The 22,945-nt window shown below is 38.0% G+C and overlaps 1 protein-coding gene across 1 annotated transcript in view; it reads right to left on the reverse strand.

The window, feature by feature from the left end:
• Positions 1-8,632, reverse strand: part of LOC124099995 (transmembrane protein 45A) — a 62,433-nt gene extending 53,801 nt beyond the window's left edge. The window contains exon 1 of the transcript XR_009227891.1: positions 8,335-8,632. The gene's annotated coding sequence lies outside the window, so the exon portion shown is untranslated. The remainder of the gene's footprint in view (positions 1-8,334) is intronic.
• Between the last annotated feature and the right edge of the window lie 14,313 nt (positions 8,633-22,945).

The following is a 22,945-nucleotide window of genomic DNA, read 5'->3' on the forward strand; positions in this document are numbered from 1 at the left end:
ATGATTTTGGCATTTTCTAAGTTTTTTTTTTTTTTTACCACTTTTAATGTTTAAGTTTTCATTATTGATTAAAACACACAGGATCTTCAAACATGCCTTAAATGTACTTTGCACTACCAAGTAGCTCTCTATTTTGGCTTTTGTTATCTGCCTTTAACAGTTTTTCATAATTGTTAGTCTAAACATACACCTGACATATAAGAAAAGGGGGAGGCGGAAAGCAGTAATTGGCGAAAGACTCCTTGAACTGAAAAAAAGGCTTAGGTCTTCATATTAAAAGAACACATCAGGAAAAAACAAGATAATTAACAACAAAACACTAGATCCATACTTAGACATATCAAAGTGATATCTGGAACTTTATTCTTATTTTATGTACAGTGTAAGGGTAGTAACTTAAAATGTAGGTCTATTAGGATATGAGGAACATCTTCTATATTACATAAGAGTAGTTAATATAGGTTAAGGATCCCTTATCTGAAATGCTTGGGATTAGAAATATTTCAGTTTTCTGAGTTTTTTCAGGTTTGGGAATATCTTCATAGACTTTGCAGGTTGAGCATCCCTAATCTGAAAGCCAAAAATCCCAAATGCCCTGAAATCTGAAACATTTTGAGTATTGTTTAAGCACTCAAAAAGTTTCAGATTTTGGATTTTCAAATTAGGGATGCTCAACCTATAATATCAATATTTTGATATTTTAATATATTGTTTTAATTTTAAAAGAATCTTGTGGAACTAATATATCCTGTTTTAAAGAGATGTTCATCTGAAGTTGAAAAAAAATCCTTATATGTCACGTTAGCTCCTGCTTTTTCCTACTAAATTGAATATAAATTAAGCGTAATACTTTTTACTGAAATTTAATTGGTGGTAGACTATGGTCCAGAGATAGACACAATCTCTGTACACACGGAATAAGGTCAATTTGGCAACTCATTGTTGACTCAAATCAGAAAATGGACTCACGATAGTTTTAAGTCATTAAAAGGCAATTCAGATGCCTCCTAAATGCCTAAGTTTTCTATCTAGAAATAACTATAGCACTGAGAGAAGCTTGGTTCTGAAAACAGTGAAGTTAATAGGAGCACCATATAAATTAGGGCTTAAACAAGTGAGTATTCATGGGGATGAGGCTGCAGGATGAAAAAATCATCTCTGTGAACATTCCAAGAGAAGAGGTTCCCATCCAATTTATTTGTTTCTTAATTAGAACCTTGGTAGAGCTTTCCTTCAACAAGGACTACTTGAGGTCAGTTCTAAGCGCTGGGAATGAAGGCCACCAGCATACTCACAAGGGTAATCACCCCTGGCTGGGAAATTCCTCCCACTAGGCCAGTGACTCTCAGCCCAGGCCTCCCATCAAATTACCAGGGAGCTTTCCACAGATGTCTTGGCTTTACATCACACCTTCTGTGAGAGAATCTCTAGCGGCAGGGCAAGTGTGGGTGAAACCCTGCCTCTAAATAAAATGCAAAATATGGCTGGGGATGTGGCTCAGTGGTTGAGTGCCCCTGAGTTCAATCCCCAGTACCCCACCCCCAAAAAAGAGCTAAAATCAGAGACATTTTCATATTCCTTCTAATTAAATAAATAAGTAGCATAATTTACCTCCTGAGCATCAGCTTTCTTGGGCAATATTTCTAAATATCCATTTTCTCTTTATTAAAAGGAATTAAATAAAATTATGTGTATCTGTTTTAGAACCTTATGAAATTTCAGGTACAATGGGGATCCTCACTTCCTCACCATGGAAAGAGCCACCTGGTTCTTGATGTTATTTTCATTTTTTTCTCTTGAGAGAGAAGTAAAAGAAGGCATAGAGGATAGCAACCTCTGCTCATTTAAGCAAGGAAGAAAAGAAGTATTTGCCTCCAGGCCTTTTTCACTTCAGGATTATTGATGGCACCAGAGGGACATAGTTTGCTCAGAAGTGGTGGTGGGTAGATGAAAGAAAGGACCTCTGTCTTCCAATGTTTTACGAGACAGTGTCAGACTCCTTTATAGGAGCATTGAGAGCCAGAGGGGACTGGGAAGAGCCAATGGCTCATAGAGAAGAGCGGTGCTAGGGTTTGTGACTTGGTGGTAGAGCACCTGTCTAGCATGTCCAAGGCCCTGGGTTGGATCCCAGAACAACAACAACAACAACAAATTAAAGAAAGGCAAAGTCAGAACAGTGTATGTAATGTGGTGTCGTTTTCATTTTTAAATTATATTGACGTTTAGATGTTTCCCTGAGAGTGAGCTTTTGGAGAGAGTCTGGAAGGACACACAACACAAAGGCTATGTGTTGATCAGCTTTCTATTACTGTCACAAATACCTGAGATAAATTGACTCAAGAAGAGGAAGATTTACTTTGGCTCACAGACTTAAAAGTTTCAGTCCATGATGGCTTGACCCTGTTTCATGGGGCCTGTTGTGGCACAATACAACATGGCAGGAGCATGTGGAGGAGAGACACATTCACCTCATGGTTGAGTGAGAGAAACAGAAGAGTGGCCAGGGTCTTAATATCCCCTTCAAGGGCACGCCCCCAATGACCTAAGATCTTAAGCTCACCTGATAAAGTCCCTACCACCTCCCAATAGTACCAAGCTGAGGACAAAGCCTTTAACACATGGGACTTATGGAAAATTCCAGATCCAAAGTATAACAGGCTACCTCCAGGAAAGGCAGAAAAACAGGAAGGAGACAGATGTATAAAAGAGAAATTATTACTTTGACTCTGTACACTGTTTTCATTATATATATATATATATTTTTTTTTTTTTTTCAACTCTAGATGTCACCAAAAGGCAAGGATATTTTAAAAAAGAAAAGACAGCTACCGGGAACCAATGCCCTTTCACTATAGGAATATTTTTTCTTCCTTGGAAATAGCTACAGAGAGTAGAAATTACAAGTAATTTTATGGGGGAAGAAAATCAATATTTTAGACATAATCAGAAAACATTAATCAAGAACAAATCAATGTTTTATACTATCATTATATCTATGGTACTGATTTCTATATGGAGATAAACATTATAATAATTCATAAAAATTATTAATGAATTGCTGAAATAGCTACATGCGAAAACTAACTTAAAATCTATCAAAGACTGAAGCCAATTAGCTAAAACTATAAAATCCCTAAAAGAAAACACATGAGCCGGGGTTGTGGCTCAGCGGTAGAGCACTCGCCTAGTACCGTGCAAGGTGCTGAGTTCAATTCTCAGCACAACATAATATGGAGAGCATATTCCACAAATCTTAAATAAAATAAAGGTATTGTGTCCAACTACAACTAAAAAAAAATTTAAGAAAGAAAACACATGTGAAAAGCTTCATGACATTGGGTTTGGCGATAATACGTCATATATGGGGCCAAACTCACAGGCAACAAAGGAAAAAAATAGATCAATTGGACCACATCAAAATGTAAAACTTTCATACATCAAAAGATTCTATGAAAAGAGTAAAAAGACAATCCAAATAATGAGAAAAAATTAGTTGTCATCATATAACTGACAAGGTAATAGCAAGATATATAAAGAACTTCTACAATGCAACAACAGAAGAGCAACCTGATTCTAAATGGGCAAATATTTGAACACATAGGCATATGCCCAAAGAATACATATGAATAGCCAATAAGCACTGTATAAGATAGTCAACATAACTTATCATTAGACAAATGTAAACAAAACCCATGGGATCCTACTTTAGACTCATTAGGACAGCTATTATAAAAAAAGTAAAAATAAATCAGAAAATAACAAGGGTTGAAAGGGTGTGTATAAAATGGATCCCTGTGTATTGATGGTGGAATATAAAATAAATGGTTTAGCCACTGTGGAAAACAGTGAAGAAGTTTGTTAAAAAATTAAAAGTAGAATTTTCATATGATCTGACAATTTCACTCTGAGTATGTATCAAAAATAATTGAAAACTGGGCTTGAATAAATATTGAAAACCAGTGTTCATAGCAGCATTATTCACAGTAGCCCAAAGATGGCTTATTAGTCAGGGATCATCAAGGATCAGTGTTCTTCAGAGCAACAGAACCAATGGGATAATACACACACACACACACACACACACATATGTATATTATTCTATTGCATATATACAACATATATATATATATATATATATATATATATATACACAATATATACACATACATACATACATATAGAGTATTAGAGAGAGACTGATTTTAGGAATTCACTTGTGAAATTCTGGGGTAGGCCAGCAGCCCAGAGGTCCAGGAGAGAGTTGATGTTGTATTCCTAAGCCCAAAGGCAGTCTGGAGGAAGAAGTATCTCTTCTTCAATGGAGTCATTCTTTTTCTTTTGATACCTTCAATTGATTGAATAAGTCTCACTCACATTATGGAGAGCATACTCCATACATTTGGAGTCCACTGATTTAAATCTTAATGTCATCTAAAAATATACCTTCACAGAAGCACTTAGCATAATGTTTGGCCAAGTATGTGCATGCTGTGCCCTAGGCAAGTTGACACAGAAAATTAACCATCACAGGTGCAAACCACCCAAATCCATTCAGCAATGGATAAATAGAAAAACAAAAGGTGATAAGTATATGCAAAGGAATATTAATCAGCCCTAAAAGAAAAAAATTTGAAAAAAAAAGTGTGTCACATTAGATTGGATAGAGAGAAAGGATGGGAGAGGAGGGGAGGAGTAGGGAGGATAGGAAGGGCAGCAGAATAGAACAGACAATATGATTGATGTATGTACATTCCATGTATGTATTATATGTCAAAATACATTCTGCTGTCATGTATGACTAAAAAAAAATAAAAATAAATCGTATGGTTATAAAAAAAAAGAAAGAAAAAATCTGGCACATGCTACTTAATGAATAAACCCTGAAGACATTATGATAAATGTATTAAGTCAGACACAAAAGGACAAATCTATTGTATGATTCCACAAATATGAGGTACTAGAGTAGTCAAATGGATGGACAAAAAAGTAGAATGGAGGTTACCAGAAGCTGACAGAGTAGGAGGTATAGGGAATTACTGTCAATGGGTGTGGTCTTTTCAGTTTGAGAAGAAAAAAAAAAAGTTCAGGAATGTGCAAAATGCCATTCACCTGTCCTCTTAAAAATGGATAAAATAGTAAATTTCATGTTATCTATGTATATTTTAGCATAATAAAAAATGAATTGCTTACATGTATAGACTTTACTATGAGCCAGACACAATGTCAAATGCTTTACATGGACTTTCTTACGTAATGTCTTTTGGTATTTACATTTTACAGATAATGAAGCCTTCTAGAGAAAGGACTTGCTCAAGGTCACTCTGGTAAGACTATGTGCTTGGCTGGACCCCATGCTATGATGAAAAGGGTAACTACATTAAGAAAATGAGATAACCAGCAAGTCAAAATATTTTTAAAATAATAAATTTGAATCAATATATAAGTAATTTAAGGAGTGAATTCCCAAAATGATGTCAAATCTAGATTATGACTAATAACTCCACACTTAAAATAGCCCTACATTGACCTTCATCATGAGAAATTCTTATCCCCAAACCACAGCATCTCCAGAAATAAGATGAGAAACGAGGGTGCCCAAGATAGAAGCACAATATCATATCTGCCCCATTTTCTACAAGTCTTAGGATACTTCATAGTTTCTCTGTTGTTTTTTTTAAATAAATTACTGTGGCCACACTTCCTTTTTCAAATGAGGATAACCATTTAACTGATACTTATTTTATTAAGTGTCTACCATAATTCCAGGTACTTTTGTGGGTTCTCTTCAAACAAGATGAAAAGACAATGCACACGTTTGCAGTGAGATCCATCTAATAAAAAAATTAAATGTCTCTTAAGTGAAATGTCTGTTGTCTCATGTGGAACATACCTCAAAGATGAGACTCCTTTCGATATTCTAGCTTCTTCAGGTAGCTGTCAGCTAGATCCCTCCAAATGTGTCCCTGCCTCCAGTGATCTTCCTTCCATGAACTTCTTGACAATCACCACCAAAAACAAGAGCAGTCATAGCTGCTCATACACCTAAGGCAGTATAGTCTAATGGTTAAGGCTTGGACTCTGATGCTACACTGAATCTATACTTGCCATTGTTCACTGTATAATCTTGGGCAAGTATCTTAATCTGCCTGTGATTATGTCTCCTCAAATAGGCACTAACCCTCACAGGGTTGTTGTGAGGATGCCATGAGCTCAGAACAATGTCTACTGTGTATTAAGGAGTCAGAAAATATTAGTCATAGACAGATCAAATAGCCACTCATAAGCAACAGACTATTCCGGCGGGGGGGGGGGGTAGAAGAAGAGATGGTCATCCAAGAGAAAAGGGACCTTAGTGAACATTTCATGGATGGTGGCACAAAGGGTCATATGGCTTAATGTCTTGCCTGAGGTCAGGCAGGTGGTCAGCAGCAGCACCAGGACATATCTTCCTGACACCACCCATGCCTTCAAGGAAGAAAAGACAAGAGCACTCCAAACCTACCATTTAGGTGTACATTATAAGTCTTATCTATTTCAGTAACTATAAATTATAAAGTTATAGGTATGAATGTGAATACTTATAATGATTCCATCAGCAAGATGGGCAAGAGCAAGAATTTAGGGAGTGGCCTGTTAAAAAGCAGCCTGAGTAATGGCCCAGAGCACCATACCCCCTTAAGCAGGGCTTAAGGCAGCCACCAGAGAATAAGTCCAAAACATGGGGCCCTGACTCACTTCCCAGCCCTGCTGCCCATACTTCAGGTCCTAAATAGAGGTCACAGAAGCCACGCAGTAGATAAGGAGGGAATGCTGGGCAAACAGTAGAGACTGGACCTCAGAGAGAAGTTGTTCAGAAATACCTATAACTGCCAATCCTTCCATGAAGCCATCCTTCCATAAGATAGTTTTTTATTCCCCACACTCCCAGATCCTTCTAGATCTAAAACGCTTAATCAATTCTGCCCCACTCCTCAATCAAGACCTCCCTTTACAGCCTCACCCAGTACCTGGCTTGCAAGTGGTGGGCACTAGGTAAATACTAATTTCTAATGCAGAGGTCAGAAATGACGGCTGGGGAAACTGGGAAGGAAGGCCATGAAGAACTAGCACACTAGCAAATCCTTGCCAAAGTGCCAGTCTAATCTACGTGTCAACATAAATTAACTCACTCAATGCTCTAGACAACACCCTGCCATAGGTGTTATTATTAGCATATTACAGAAAGAAACTGAGGCATAGATAGGCTGAATAATTTGTCCAAGATTACATTATGGAATTGTGAATTAACCAGACCAGTTTCCTCTGCAACAATGTGTCTTCTTCTAACCCCAGTGTCTGAACACCACTTCACTGTTAAACCCTCTGGTAAATGTTACTTTTCTGAATAAAAACACTCTGTAACTTAAAAAAAAATTACACCAAATTCTCATCTACTTCTATCTGAGCTGGAAATCAAAGTCAGTTCTGGCTGGAACACCCATGAGAGTAAACAGCATGTGACAAAAGTCTCAAATTCAAAACACAAACAGAGAAAATTTCAGAGGTTTCAGATGGAATGGGCCTTGGGTGGCTCACCTAGCTCAACATTTTCCATCACACAATATCTAAATCCTAAAATTAAGCCAGAAGTATCTGTAAGTATGCACCTATAATAATCATTCTGAATATTTTAAGATAGAATTAGAGGTTGATCATACAATTATAAGGTTATAGACACCACACAAAGTCACTTGTCACATATTTGGGTTTTGTTTGTTTTTAACAATCATAAAGAAATCTGGGTGTTGCAACATGGGTAGACGATCATAGAAAAGACACATTTGAATTACAAGTACATTTAAATTTCAATGAAAGATTCAGCAATTGCCTATATGATTCAGGTTCTAAACAATATTACATACATTAATGGAAACAAAAGCTACATTAATTCCAAATGAGCCAGATAATTTTCTTAATCTTCCATCAAAACAGGGAGTATAGGATAGATTTAAAAATTTCGCCTTTACCAATGTACACAGAAATAAAATAGAAAAATTAATATATCAGTACATTCAAAAACTTTGGAAAGGCTTACAACAAAATGCCTAATATTTGCTCCCAGGAAATTTTATAATAGCATACCCCAAAAATCACAAAGAGCAAAGCAAAAAAACTTTAATGTTTGCAAAAATAAAAAAGAAGAAGAAGGGAAGTAAGGTGAACGACTGTGCAGTTTGTGCCAGCAAGCGATATTTTTCTCTCCTTAATGAAGAGAGGGCTGGTGAAAACAGCATAAAGACAGGACAGAGATCACAGAAGGAGAAATATGATAACCAGCACATATTCAAAACTTACCCAGCTTGGTCTGTTTACTCAACACTTATTTTTTCCACTTTGCCAGTTTAAAATCAGATAGCGGCTGGGCTTTTGATGTTGCTGTTTCTGTTCTTTTGATCCCAGAGACCCATGAAAATTAAACTATGTGTTGGATGGGATCTGGCCTGGTCTCGCATTAGGGGGGAGAAAAAGTTTTAAGCTCAGGGCCCCGGCTGCTTCTTAAGGGAAATGAATAAATAATAAGTGGCTAGTAGGAGAGGACGTGGGGGACGTGCCTAGCTGACGTCCGGCTCGCACTGGGGCCGCACAGCCTCTCAGCACAGCTGTACAGATGTGCTTCATCTGGTTCCCCGAAGGGGCACCAGCCTGGGCTGCCGCGGCTGGCAAAGCCTCCGCTCATTGGTGGCCGCGGCTCCTCACTTGCCGCCGATTGGCGGAGAGGCCCGCCACTCCCCCTGGCCTGGGGCCGCCCCAGCCCGCCGCCCCAGCTCGCTGCATCCTTCAGAGGAACCTGGAAATGCCTCGCGGTCGCTGATGTGGCATTCGGCGGCAGCAGCGGCGGCAGCATTGGCGACTCGGGAGGGGCCGAGACAAGGTAGCTAGACACCCAGAGCTTGCCCCTGCCCTAACCCCTCTCATACTCATCCTTTCAGGCAGTTAGGCTGGTTTGTTTAAACTCTGGGTTTGGAAGATGAAAAAGGCCCGCCCGGCGCTGGCCAAGGCCCCGGTTACTGGACGCAGATCAGGACTGCCCAAAAGCCTACGAGGCGCTGAGGCCACGCCTCGGGGCTTCACTCTCCCTACTTTCTCTAAACAGCGAATGGGAGGGTTTGAGAAGTTACTCTTGGAGGGTAGTATTCTTTTGATGAGGATCAAGGAATCCTTCATTGAAATGCTTATTAAATAGAAATTTGGTTGTTTCTTTAGTGAAGCCCAGGGGTGGGTGCAGGAGTGGTTTAAGAGATTTGGTTGGGTTTCTTTTCTTTTCTTTCTTTCTTTCTTTCTTTCTTTCTTTCTTTCTTTCTTTCTTTCTTTCTTTCTTTCTTTCTCGATTTCTCTCTCTCTCTCTCTCTCTCTCTCTTTCTCTCTCTCTCTCTTTCTCTCTCTTTCTTTTGTTGAGTTATAGTAGATGGGGGAAAATGAGAAATCTTGCTTTGTTCAGTGACAGTTTTGAAAGGACTACACCAGAGAATGAATGCTTCAATTTTAGGGAAATGGTTGAAGGAATACTGGGGGTAAGGGGAGAGAAGATAATGGCAAATCCCTTTCCTTAATAGTTTGTGGAAGTTAACAGAAAGTGACCTCATTGATGTAGTAAGGCAAGAGCCACCTCGCTGGGCTACACACTTTTGTAGGTGCTGGGCCGTGTGTTAAATAGCTTTTACTTGCATGCCCTATTTAATTCTTACATCCCTCTTATTAAGTAAATATTATCTTCTCACTTTCGGATGAAGAAATCAAAACCCAGAGCCTATACCAGCATGCCTCAGATGTCTCCAGGATGTTTACATTACTTTGCTCTGGGAACATAATAAACTCATCTGCCACTTGTCATCAGGGTGGGGTTCAGAATTTGTTGACAACATCTCCACCTTCTGATGTCAAAAACTTTCACTACAAAGATAATGTCTTGTTGGGTATATTAATCATCTATTGCTATATAAGAGATCACCACAAACAGTACTTTGAAACACACACACACACACACACACACACATATATATATATATATATAATTGCACAGTTTCTAAAGGTCAGAAGTCCAGGCATGGCTTAACTGGATCCTCTGTTCAGGGTCTCACAAAGCTGTAATCAAAGTGTCAGCTGAAAGGAAATCTCATTTGCAGGATTTTCTGGGGAAGAATCTGCTTCTAAGTTCAATCTGATTGTGGACAGGATTTATTTCTTTGCAGATATAGGGCTAAATACCTACCTTCTTTCTGGATGTCAGCTGCCCTGGTTCCCAGAGTCTGCTCTCAGGCTCTTCCTAAAAACCAGGAGGCAGAGATCATGGGAAGGCCACCTTAAGTCTTCCATGATTAAGTACTCAGACACTTCAGCTTCAATGAAACTGATTAAAATGTTATCATAACTCTACAAGCTACCACTCCCCCACCTCCTCAAAATCGGAGGGTGGGTGGGCTCACACTATGGAAGTGGATTCCAAGCATTGTCCTGTGACAATCAGGCAAACCCACAAAGGACCAGCCTTTGATCAAAGTCCTTCCTTAGAAGTAATTTCTATCCTGTGCTCAGCTTTGTGAATCATTTATTATCTGACAATGGTGCACCTTTTTATCATAGAAGCTACTCAATAATAGCCTGATAGTCCAGTTATTGATCAAGCTTCCATACTTATTATCATCAATAGGCATCTGATATTATTGAGTATTAGAATATCCCCCTCAAATATCTGCTAGATACAGATTCATTCAGCTTGCAGGAAGATGAGTAAATACAGTTACTCCATTTCTCCTGTTATGCACAACTAAAAATCTTGGAGATACACACACACACACAAACACACACACACACACACCAATGTAAGAAGACTCTGAGAAGTTGTGGAAGAAGGTAGACCAGTTGGAAAATTTTGAATCCAAGAAACAGCATAATGGCAAGTTCTTGGGTTTATTTATATTTCATCATCCCAAACTTGAATGTAAAGATGCCAGCACTGTAGTTTTGTTTTGAAATGGACCCCAAAGTCCCATTGATGTTGATGGTTTGGTCCCCAGCCTCTTGCACTAATAAGATGTGGTGGAACCTTTAAGAGGTGGTGCCTAGTGGAAGGAAGTTAGGTAATTAGGAGTATGGGCTTAAAAGAGATATTGGGAGAATCACAGCCTCTGAGGCAGAAGTCTCCTGTATTTCTCCTTTATTAGCAAAGCAAAATATTTTTATCCTTTTTCTCAAAATTGTGTCCTTGTTATTGGATTGGCATCAGGGACAAGGACCAAGTTTTTAATATCAAATTTGTAACCAAGATGAGATCTGAGAGCAGTCCCAGCTCTGGTTTTCTTGGGCAAGTCTGACATGCCAGACCATCCCACTTCAATGCTGAGGATGCAAATGGCTGGCAAACTTGTGAGAGCCAACTGCTGGAGAATTAGGAGATGGGTGAGTTTGCCTTGTGTCAAACTGGAAGAGCTATTCCTGTGAGTAAAGGGAGGGGCTAAGGAACTTTCCCAGCAGATGTTGAAGCTCTTTTTGCTCTGGGGAATTCCCACCTTCTCTCCCGAAAAGGTACCAGCTCCTTCATCCTGGTTCACTTTGAGAAGAAGGAAACTGACTGCTGTAAAGTTGCAACACCCTTGCCGTCTAGTAAGTTCTCTGTTGTGCACACCAAAACCCTTTATTCCACATATCTGGTTCTTCTTTGTGGGAACATCTGGTCCTTTTTTGTGGGGACATCTGTGCTGCTACACAGAGGTATGGTTAAGCAGGATTTGACAACCTAGGGATTTTTACTCCCTTATAGTCTGTTCTAGGTTCCTATTTGTTGGCTTTCAGTTCAGGAATTTGCTCTGGTTGTCTGTCTCTGCTTCTTTTTTGTTTCTGTAATTGGCCCTATAAGACATGGGCAATGCTGTGTTAGGCTCTTAGGAAAGATCTTGGCTTAAAGGGCTTCCTATAGACAGGGTTATATAGATATAACCCTGTCTAAGGAAAGATGATGTTTTACTATTATGATCTGGCCTTTGTATGGCCTTCTGAATTATTATACAATCTTGCAGTTGGAGTTGGTCTGTCAGAGGTAAAGTGGAAGAAATTCTGTATGTACAGGTCTGCCTATTGAAAGGTTTCCATCTGTCAGCCACAGTTTTGTGGATCTTCTCTGGTTATCTATCTCTTGTTTGTATTTCTTACTGACCATTTAAGATGTGAGGCATGCTGCATTGATCCTGTAGGTAGTCCCTTGGGAAAGATCTTGGCAGAATAGGCCACCTATAGGTATAAGCCTAAGAAAAAGATGTTTTACTGTAACACAATCTGGTCTTTGCAGTTAGAGTTGGTCTGTCAGAAGTAAAGTATATGGAAGAGATTCTGTATGTACAGGCATTTATGCAAATGCATGATAAGAGTCTGAACAGTCAGAAACTAAATTGAGGATTCAAAAAGGCACTGTCTTTGGTATGCAAGGATAGCAGAATAGAAGAAAGGGTTTTTAAAAAGTTTAAATACTTTCAACCTAGTGTTGGCAGTCCCAACACTGTTTCTCATCCTGGCCTCAAGCAGCTACAGATCATCTCACTGTGGGTCAGGAACACTAGCCCTGGCCTGGGGAAAGAAAATCCCAGGAAAATTGTCTGGGCTATAGAAAAATGGACAAAGAGGACCTGGCCTCTCTTCTACCCTCCAGCCCCTTTTACTCATGGAGGTGGAGGCTTCTGGCCACAAAAGTGTGGAAGTAGATTCCAGAACTGTTAGTTCATCACCTGGTGACAAGAATGGTCTCACCTTTTAAGATCTGACAGAATATCCTATTTGACTAGGAGATATCCATTACTGGGACAAATAAATTCTTTCTATAACAGTATTCCATCAAACCAAATACATGGAGATACTGACAGGATAAACAACTGCACCCAAAAATGGAGAAACCAGAAACTAAAGCCAATCTGTGTTTGTTGGCAAACTCTACAAAAGGATCTTCAAGAATACCTAAAGCAAAGGATGGATAGCCCCCCACCCCATTGAATATCAATGCCTAGTGTAAGGAAATACCCCAAAGGAGACTCTGGATAAAATTGACATTGGGGAACTCACTTAAAGTTGATAGTATTATGATAATGATAAAGAAGATAGATTATGGGCTGGGGATGTGGCTCAAGCAGTAGCACGCTCAACTGGCATGCATGCGGCCCGGGTTCGATCCTCAGCACCACATACAAACAAAGATGTTTTGTCTGCCGAAAACTAAAAAAAATAAATAAATATTAAAAATATTCTCTCTCTCTCTCTCTCTCTCTCGAAGAAGAAGAAGAAGAAGAAGAAGAAGAAGATAGATTAGGCTCAAAAATATCCTGTGCTCCAAATCCTTGAATGGAACCTGGGAGAAAAAAGATTAAAGCACAGTTTTTGTATATGCCTGATTGCCTGGGATAAAATTTGTTGTGTAAATTAAATGCACAGATAACATTCAAGGATTGTTTCAGAATATGAATCTAAAAAAGAGTTTAGCCAGGTGCCGTGGTACATGTCTATAATCCCAGTGGCTCTGGAGGCTAAGGCAGCAGGATCACAAGTTCAAAGCCAGCCTCAGCAACAGTGAGGTACTTAGTAACTCAGTGAGACCCTGTCTCTAAATAAAATGCAAAATAGGACTGGGGATGTGGCTCCGTGGTTGAGTGCCCCTGAGTTCAATCCCTGGTCCCCCTCCCCGCACACACACACACACACCAAAAAAAAAAAAAAAAAAGAGTCTGAAGCCAGAAAAGAGAAATAAGGAAGTTATGTTTTAGTACAGAACATTAGCATGTAAAAGAAATGTTTCTGTATGAGAAAGTATTTTGTATAATAAAGTAATATTCCTGTGCTAAAATCCAAAATGAAAGAAAGGACAAAACTAAGGATTTAAACAAGTTGCAGAATGTCTAAGTAAGTTGCAGAAGATTTGTGGAAGGTAAGTCTCAAAAAGTTTGTGTATATGATTAAATTGGTTATAATTAGCACAAAGTTATTCAAATGTTAATGTACCGATTATGAAGCAAAGTCTAAAACATTGATCTGCTCTTATCTATCAAGATAATTTTCTTTTTTCTGTGAGGTTTTATTACTGAGGGCAATGAAGTCTTAAAGGAATTAAGGTTTGTAACTGTTTTAAAGTCTATTAAATAATTACTTCATAACTGGTTAAATAAATAACTGTTATTTTAAGTTATTACAATATAATTGACACCCTAAATACATGTGACTAAAGAGATGTATACATCTGAGAACTATGTTTGTCTGAGTCTTATCTGTTATGTAAAGTTTGTAAAATGAGAGTTTATGTAGGCTTACCAGCAAAGTAACCAGTAAGTGTTCTCTTTTATACATTGTATCTGACATAGAAGGGTGACCTGTTATTTGAAGAACTCTTCTTATATCCATTCACTCTAATCAAATCTATTTTTGGTCATTAACACTGTTTCCTAAATGTATAAGAGATTCAAGGCTACCCTTTGATTTTTGTTAGTACTGCTAATCCATGTAGACCTGTGATTATTGTTACCATACACTATGGATTCTATATTTTACTTTAAAGTTAAATTTCATTAACATAAGGACATATGTATAATTGTGATACAGATGTCTTAGATGTATTGGTATACTAATGTTCTTTAAACATACAGACTTTTTAAAATGTAAAGCTTAAGAGAGCACTTTACCAAGTTGGTGTTCTCCAAACAAAAATTGTAGCAATAGTCTTCTTCAAATTTATTTAGAAATAACAAATTTGACTTGGTGTTTATTTATGTCATTTAATGCTATGTAACTGAATAAAGGTAACCTGCTGTCAATAAGTTATATATAAATTTTGTGTTACTCTTTTTACTGTGATGGGAATTTAAATGAATTTTTAGAAGGTAATAAGGAGAGCCTGATTTGTTCAAAGGTTGACAGTATGGAACATAAAAACAATTTGCCACTTTTTCCACAAAAAGGAAGTTAAAAACTCTCTTAGTATTTATATTTGATTCAAGTCTTAGATGTAATATTGTATTATGTTAACTGATATTCAGATACACTCAGGCAACGACAGATGACATTTTGTGAAATTATACATTTTTAAAAAAGAGGCAAAGATCAGATTCAGATATAAAACACTTTAAGATTTGTCATGAGGCCAGCCTCACCTTAAGGCTCTGCCTCTCATCCTTTTCCATGTTAGGATGGCTCCAAAATAGACTAGAACTAAGCTTATATAAAGTAGCATTCAAAAAGACAGATTTTTTGTTGTTGTTGTAAAGATTACTATGATCTCAAAATGGGACAAATACAAAACTTTAAGTAAAGGTTTGGGTAAATTGTGAATAGTACTTATGTTTGTAAGAGTCTTTTTTTAAGTAAAACTTGTATGTAATTGAGCTGATAAATACACAGGTCTTTGTAGAGGCTAAATAGATACAAAAGATACTTTAGTGTTCATTTTTTATTCCTTGTAAAACTTTTATAACTATTGCCTGTTAGTGTTTTGCAGAAGTACTATTTCTAACAAAACAACCTGAACTGATTTAAGAAAATAAATCATCACCTATGGGACAAACAGGCTATAATGCAGACTTCCAGTACTATTATTGACCCCAATTAAATGGAATGGGTAACTGTAAAATTATAGACATTGATGTTATAACCCATTTCTCCCACTTTAAGACTGATGAAACTGATGCTGAATGTTTAAAATCAAAACTTAAAAACCAAAGTCAAGGAATTAAAAAAAGGCCAAAGAAAAAGCAGCCAATATTTTTGACTCAGGTAGGACCCAGGGAACAATGGGACCTCTCTAAGAACCCTACAACTCTGGTGAGTCTCATGACCTCCTGATCAGGGGGATCCAGAGGACCCTAGAGAACAGGAAGCCAACCACTGCACATTTTGCAAAGAAGAGGGTCACTGGAGACAGAAATGTCTCTTTATGAGTTGTTTAATATCTTCAGTATTTTATCATAGTGACAAAAAGCTGACTACCACAACCAGTAAGTAAGTCAGAAATGCCAAGGACATACACACACACACACACACACACACACACACACCTCTAATATAACCTGCTCTTTCTATAGCCAGGTACCACATAAAGGGCAGCCTAGTAAGACCAAATAAATAAATAAATATTTTTTTTTATACAATAACCACTCCAACCAAACTCCATAGTCAAAACCATGGCTTCACTCACTCCCACACCCAAAAAAGCCAACTGGAATTGTATCTTTAACTCTTACCAGTCTATAACAAGGTAAAGATGCAAAGTCCTGGGTCTGAGGTTGTGGCTCAGCAATGGAGTGCTCGCCTTGCACGGCTAAGGCTCTGGGTTCGATCCTCCGCACCACATAAAAACATTAATTAATTAATTAATTAACGATATTGTATCCAACTACAACTAAAAAATAAATATTAAGAAGAGATGCAAACAAAACAATAACAAAGAGAATTCAGCAATATATAAAATTATCCATGATAACTAAATGGCATTGTTTCCAGAGATGCAAGGATTATTCCTATTCAGAACATAATTAATGCAATCCATGATAGTAACAGCCTAAAGAGAAATATCACTGGAATGCTTCAATTAATGTAAAACAAGCAGCTGACAAAATAAATCACCATAAAAAATGCTCAGAAAAATGAGAATAGAGAACTTCCAAACATTGATAAACAGCACCTACAAAGTATCTACAGCTAATATTATATTTAACTTAAAAGTAAGGATGCTTTCCATACATACTTCACAATTTTCTTTATGTAATATCATAGAATGACAACATTATGAGACGGAGAACAGATTATAAGTGTCTGCCAGGGGCTAGGAGGAGTTGGGTGGGAAGGAATTATGTGGGTCCACAAAAGGGAAACATCAGGAAATTTTGTGGTGATAGAAATGTTCTATGGTTTGGCTATATCCATGGGATGTTGTTGGGGTACTATACTATAATGTTAACATTAGGGAAAACTGGGTAATTGATTCATGAGATGTCTTTGTTTTATTTCTACAACTACATATGCATCTAACATGACCTCAAAATAATTAATTAAAAAATTGTTCTGACTCTGTCTCCCTCACCATCTCCCAGTCCACACAACTTAATAAACTTTCATTACTGAGAAGAGCCCTCCCTAGGGAGAGATCATCTCTCCGCTGCTACCTGGGGTTTTCTGGATGAAGGAGGTGAAGTATTATCCAGAAGTATTTTCAAAATCCGTGATTCTGTCCTGAGCATTCTTAGACATGAGATCTCACTCATTTCCTTAATGACATCACTGGCCAGCTAGGGTGGCACACCCTCTGGGTGGCAGCTTAACCTGATAGACTGACTTGGTTCTAGATCACAAGGATAATTAATGAACACTTGGCTGAGTACTCTGCTCACTGAGTTCACCCACAGTAACCTGTGCCAGCTCAAGTGAAGGACACAAGGGATCTCTGTGGGCTTTATTAAGATGTGCTGTTCCTCTTGCACCTGACCTTCTGGACAAAAGGAATTAGTGTGAAGTGGGGATGACTGGAAAGAGGTGAAGTTATGGACACAGTGTTTTTCTAGACATGGAAGGACAGCAGCAACCTGGCACCTGAAGAGGGAAAATCTTAGACACTGAGATAACAGAAAAGGGAGGAACGTAAATGATACGTTGTTCTTCATAGTCACCTGGAAACTTCCTCTAAAAGGAAAATGCCTCCATGCCACTTTCCCAAATTGTTTCAATCATCTTAACTGTAACTGACTATAGACATCCCCCTTAACCTTACCAAGAAGTCTACTGGAAACAGAAAGGATGGCCCTGCTCCTGTCCTTCCAACAGAAAACTCCTGCTGTCACCTTTAGATGTCTTCTTCACTTTCTCAGTCACCACTTCACAAATACTATTTAGCTAGCAGCATAGACAAACAGAATGTGTTGAACTGTGCTGCAACACACAACTAAATCATTCAGGATCACTCCAGGTGAATTTGGATTGTCAAGAAATAATTACACACAGACACAGGAAGTACCTTCTTCTGAGGGCCCAGTGATGGCTCTCAACCTTAGAGGTCCATTGGAAAGAGAGCGCTTGCACCTGGATTCTTTATTTTTATAGAGCGGGACACAGAGGAAGGTTCAATGGAATGTTCTTTTCAAATAAGGCAAAGGGTCAGGTTTCAGAGGGTTGAGTCTAGCTTCGTGATGTCTTGTGGTCAGTAGATTGATTGGTATCTTAGAAAGGCACACCCATCCCAGGTGCTGTGTGGGAATGCAGGCAGAGCAAGAGGAAAGTGCACACATGTGTTGCACAGCCCAAAGAGCCCACAACATCAGACCAGTCCTCCCATGTGCTCAAATGCTCATAGTTCACACACACAGCCCATGGCTGGCCCACAACAGGACTGGACACAACACAGGCAGTCTTTCCAAAACCAAGGATAAACTTCGATTATTCAAACTTAACTAGGAATCAGCAAACTAGCCAGAAGGCCACATTGAAAATACTGTCATTTACTTCCATATCCCCCACTGATGTAGGTTCTTCTGAGGGCCCCAACACTTATCAACAACCCTGGTCTTTCTTGGGGTGCCTGGTGCATCCCCAAGGCCGCACCTGTTGAATAGAAACAGGGCATTAACGTCCTTCTCTCCCAGAAACATGGTGAGTTGTCTCCTAGGAGTGGTCAAGAGAGACCTGCAACTGTTCAAATAAACACAACCACAGATCATGTGTGATATCTGTTTTAAAAAGGAGACTATCCTTGGTTACTTGGAGAAGCTTCCCAGAGGCATTAGTGTTTCAGTACTTAGGCACACCCTGCTGGCAATTTTCCCTGTTGGCAGTTTTCCCTGCACTCACTCTATAAGAAAAGATGTTACAAGATTTACCCCTACTTAAAATGAAGTCATTAATGACACACCTGGGTTTTCAAAGGCATTCAACTCAGATTCAGCTCACTGGCCAGAATTGTTATGGATGACAAACTTTCTCTTTTCAGACCAAAGTAGAGTCTATGCAATCACTAATACCAAATCTAGATTAACGTCATGTGCCAAGTGGAAAGGTGAACACAGAAACCTAAAAAGAACATCAGTTGACCTTTTGAGGTAAATCCTGATGGTTTGTGGCATTTGTGCAACTACTGTGAGCCAGGAACCTGGACAAGGAGGGAGATGGTTTTGAGGTCAGTAGTGCAAGATTCCTGTCGCTTGGAGTCCTGTTGGTGGTAGCCTTAATTCAGTGCTACATGAGACTAATTAAGCAGATGTGGTTCCAGCCCCTTTGGTCAGGTTAATCAGATTGGCTGATGGAATGGCATATTGGTGGGAAATTTTGCCCCAAGCAAAGATGGTATGGAGGCAAGGCATGGATTTGGTTAGGAAACAATTCTCCTCAGGTGTCACCGTTATGCATGTATTGTAAGTAGAGACACCAACAGCCTTCACTCCATACTATCTTCTCAGGCATTTTTGTACAGCAAACAACTTTGCAAAATAGAGATAATATCTCCTTCCAGAGGAGAGGATCTTTCTGTTAATAATAAAAATTAGTCCTCCTTCCTGAGAAGAGATTGAAGCATTTTCTTGCAACCATTATAAAATATTGGGGTTTTCTAAGCTCAGGAACACACAACATGTTCAGGCATCACCTGGCCCTACTGTGTCAACCTCTAGGATTTGGGCAAATTCTGATACTCTAGCTGCTGCTATTACTGTGGGTAATAAATTGTGCTTCACCTATTCCTTAAGAGACTCATGTTCTTTGTTACTTTGTTATTATCCATGACAATGTGGCAGACTAACATTAATTTATATATATATATATATATATATATATATATATGAATGATAAAATCTCAGGAGCTTCACCTTGATCTGTTGGCCATCCCCACACATCCTGTCCAGTCAGGGTACTGTGATGCCTGCTCTGACCTTGTTTTCCACTATTTTCTTCCCTGCCTTTCATGAACTAGATTTTTTTCAAGGGCCCAGGCCAACTACTCTGTAGAATGTCTCTCAATTGAGGTTTTCCTGATGTTTCCTCATGATTTATGCTTTTGGGGCAGCAGTACCAGATAAGGGATGTTGTCCTTTGCTCAGTGCATCAGATCAGAACATGCACGACATTAACTGTTCCATTACTGGGAACGTCATCATTTATCCCTCAGTAAGATGATGTCTGCCAGGTTTTCTATGGTGAAGTAAATGATACAGATTTCTTTAATTATACTTATATATATTTCTACTCAAGTAATTAATAAAAACTTTGTAAAAAATATTTTGAATCAATGTCTACATTTGTTAATAGGCATTCTACTGAAAGATTAGCTTTACCTTCTCCCACAATTATTTGCTTATTTATTATTTAATCTGTATGGATTCCTCCTACTTTATTATGGGTACCACTGTAAAATTGTATATGTTGATTCTCAAATTGTCCTAGACTTGGTAAGAGTCCTTTCAACATGCCTCATGTGTCCTTTCAATATGTACCTATCATTCTTTGTACACTGTCTTACTTGCTGGCACAAGAAGGTATTCCAGGCTCAACTGGCATTTCCCTTTCCCAGCCCTGGAGTCAGAAATTTCTACAAATATCCCTGGTTCCTTTTGGTGGAAAATAGTATTAAGAAACTGAGATCTGGGAGCACCATGAGCTCAGTAATATTGAGATTTCATTGCTTCTAGTCCCTCTCCATGGATAGAGTGTGCATATGTGTATGTATAACATATTTCAACAATGTAAATTTATTGATGTTGATAGTTATATAATGTCTATGCACAAAAGTATCATAATTTTTTTCACCATACAACAAAGTATCAAGGTATAATCAGGCATCTTGTCAGCAACTTACTCTTAAACTACTAAAAAAATAGCAATATATTAATTATATATAGGTTAAAAGAAAATTTTAAAGATATATGCACATAATTAGTCTCATAGAGATATATGTAAGTACATTTGTATTCATTATTAATTTGCATATGTATTTATTTGTATATATTTAAAATGTCTTGTTTCACTTGGAATGAAACCATCATTTGACCCAGTTATCCTACACTTCAGTATGTACCCAAAAGACTTAAAATCAGCGTACTACAGTGATGCAGCCATATCGATGTTTAAGCTCAATTCACAAGAGCTAAGCTATGGAACCAACCTATGCCCTTCAATAGATGAATGAGTAAAGAAAATGTGGCAAATATACAAAATGGAAGATTACTCAGCCATAAAGAAGAATGGCTTTCTGACTTCTGCTGGTAAATGAATGGAATTGGAGACTATCAAAGAAGCTAATCCTAAAAGATCAAAGGTCTAATACATGGTTGCTAACACACAATAAGGAGGGGCTCAGAGAATAGATGTTCATTGGACTAAACAAAAGATAGTGAAGGGAAGTGAGGAGGGATGGAATTAGGAAGGCAGTAGAATGAATTAGACATAACTTTCCTATGTTCATATATGGATACACAACCACATCACGTTCAACCACAAGAATAGGAAGTTATACTTCTTCTGTGAAGATATGTCAAAATACACTCTACTGTCATGCATATCTAAAAAGAACAAGTACATTTTTTTAAAAACATCCTATTTCAATCCAACACTAAGGGGCAAATTCAAAATCCTTTCACACACACTCACAACTGGCCGCTTTCCATTTATATAGCTCCTTTCTCTAACAGTAAGAAATCTGGCTCAAATTAACTTGGAGATATTTTTGTATTGGTATTTTATATATATATATATATATATGCATATATATGTATATCTTATACATATATTTATATATTTTTTATATTAGATATATTATGCATATAATACATTATATATGTGTATATATACATATATACTATATATATATACAAATACAATATACCATATATACACATACACAAACATACATGCATAATCCATTAAATTCACAGATTTCCATAAAATATATATAATATATCTAATATACTTTATATAATTTGATATGTGTTTATCAATATTTCCAAATTTAACCGATCTTCCAGTTGCATTAATCCCTAAGACATGCAGACCAGTACACACACATTCTCTGTATCTATCTCACACATTCACACACATTCACACACACACACACACACACACACACACACACTCTCTCTCTCTCTCTCTCACACACTTTCATGGACACAAACCATCTAACCATCTAACATGAAGAAGTGTCCAAAAGGGAGAGTAAGAAGATAGAAGGAGAGAGGAGGAAAAATTGGTTACATAATGGATTTTTTACTAAAATATAAACCCACTATGATAGTCAGTTTTTGGTCACTGTGACCACAACACCTGACAAGTACAACATACAGGTGGAAAAGTTCACTTTGGCTTACAGTTTCAGCAGTTCAGTTCATGGTCTCCTGACTTGGCTGCTCTGTGCTCAAGGCACAGCATCACATGGAAGAAGGGCTTCTCCACTCATGGTGGCCCAAGAAGCACTGGCCAGAAAGGGGAAGGGGAAGCAGGAATAAGGAATCCTTCCAGGGCACAACCCCAGTGATCTACCTCCTCCAGCCACACCTCTCCTGCCCAGTTATCACCCAGTCAGTCTGTTCAAACTAGGATGGGCTGATTAGGTCACAGTTCTCATAATCTAATCTCTGAACATTTCTGCATTAACAGGAGGTGTGGGGAGACACCTCATATCTAAACCATTATGCCATGATAGACAGGAGGAAGGAAGTGAAGAAGGGAGCAAAGAAGAAAAGATGGTAGATTAGTACAGTTAATTTCTCAAAGGATTTAAGACTACTTCTGAAAACAAAGATAAAAAAAAACTTAGAAAAAGAAATAATTGAAAAATATTTACCACATTTATGTATAAGTAGTTGTGTTTTGGGTGGTTTTTGGATGCCTTTCAAATTTTTCAATTACTATATTTTTTTTGGAAAACATTATATTTTCAAATAAAATAATGGAATAGATCAATAGAACACAA

This window comes from Marmota monax, unplaced genomic scaffold (assembly GCF_021218885.2).
Source record: "Marmota monax isolate L192 unplaced genomic scaffold, Marmota_monax_Labrador192_F-V1.1 WCK01_AAM20220418_F8-fsc00053, whole genome shotgun sequence".
NCBI classification, from domain to species: domain Eukaryota; kingdom Metazoa; phylum Chordata; class Mammalia; order Rodentia; family Sciuridae; genus Marmota; species Marmota monax.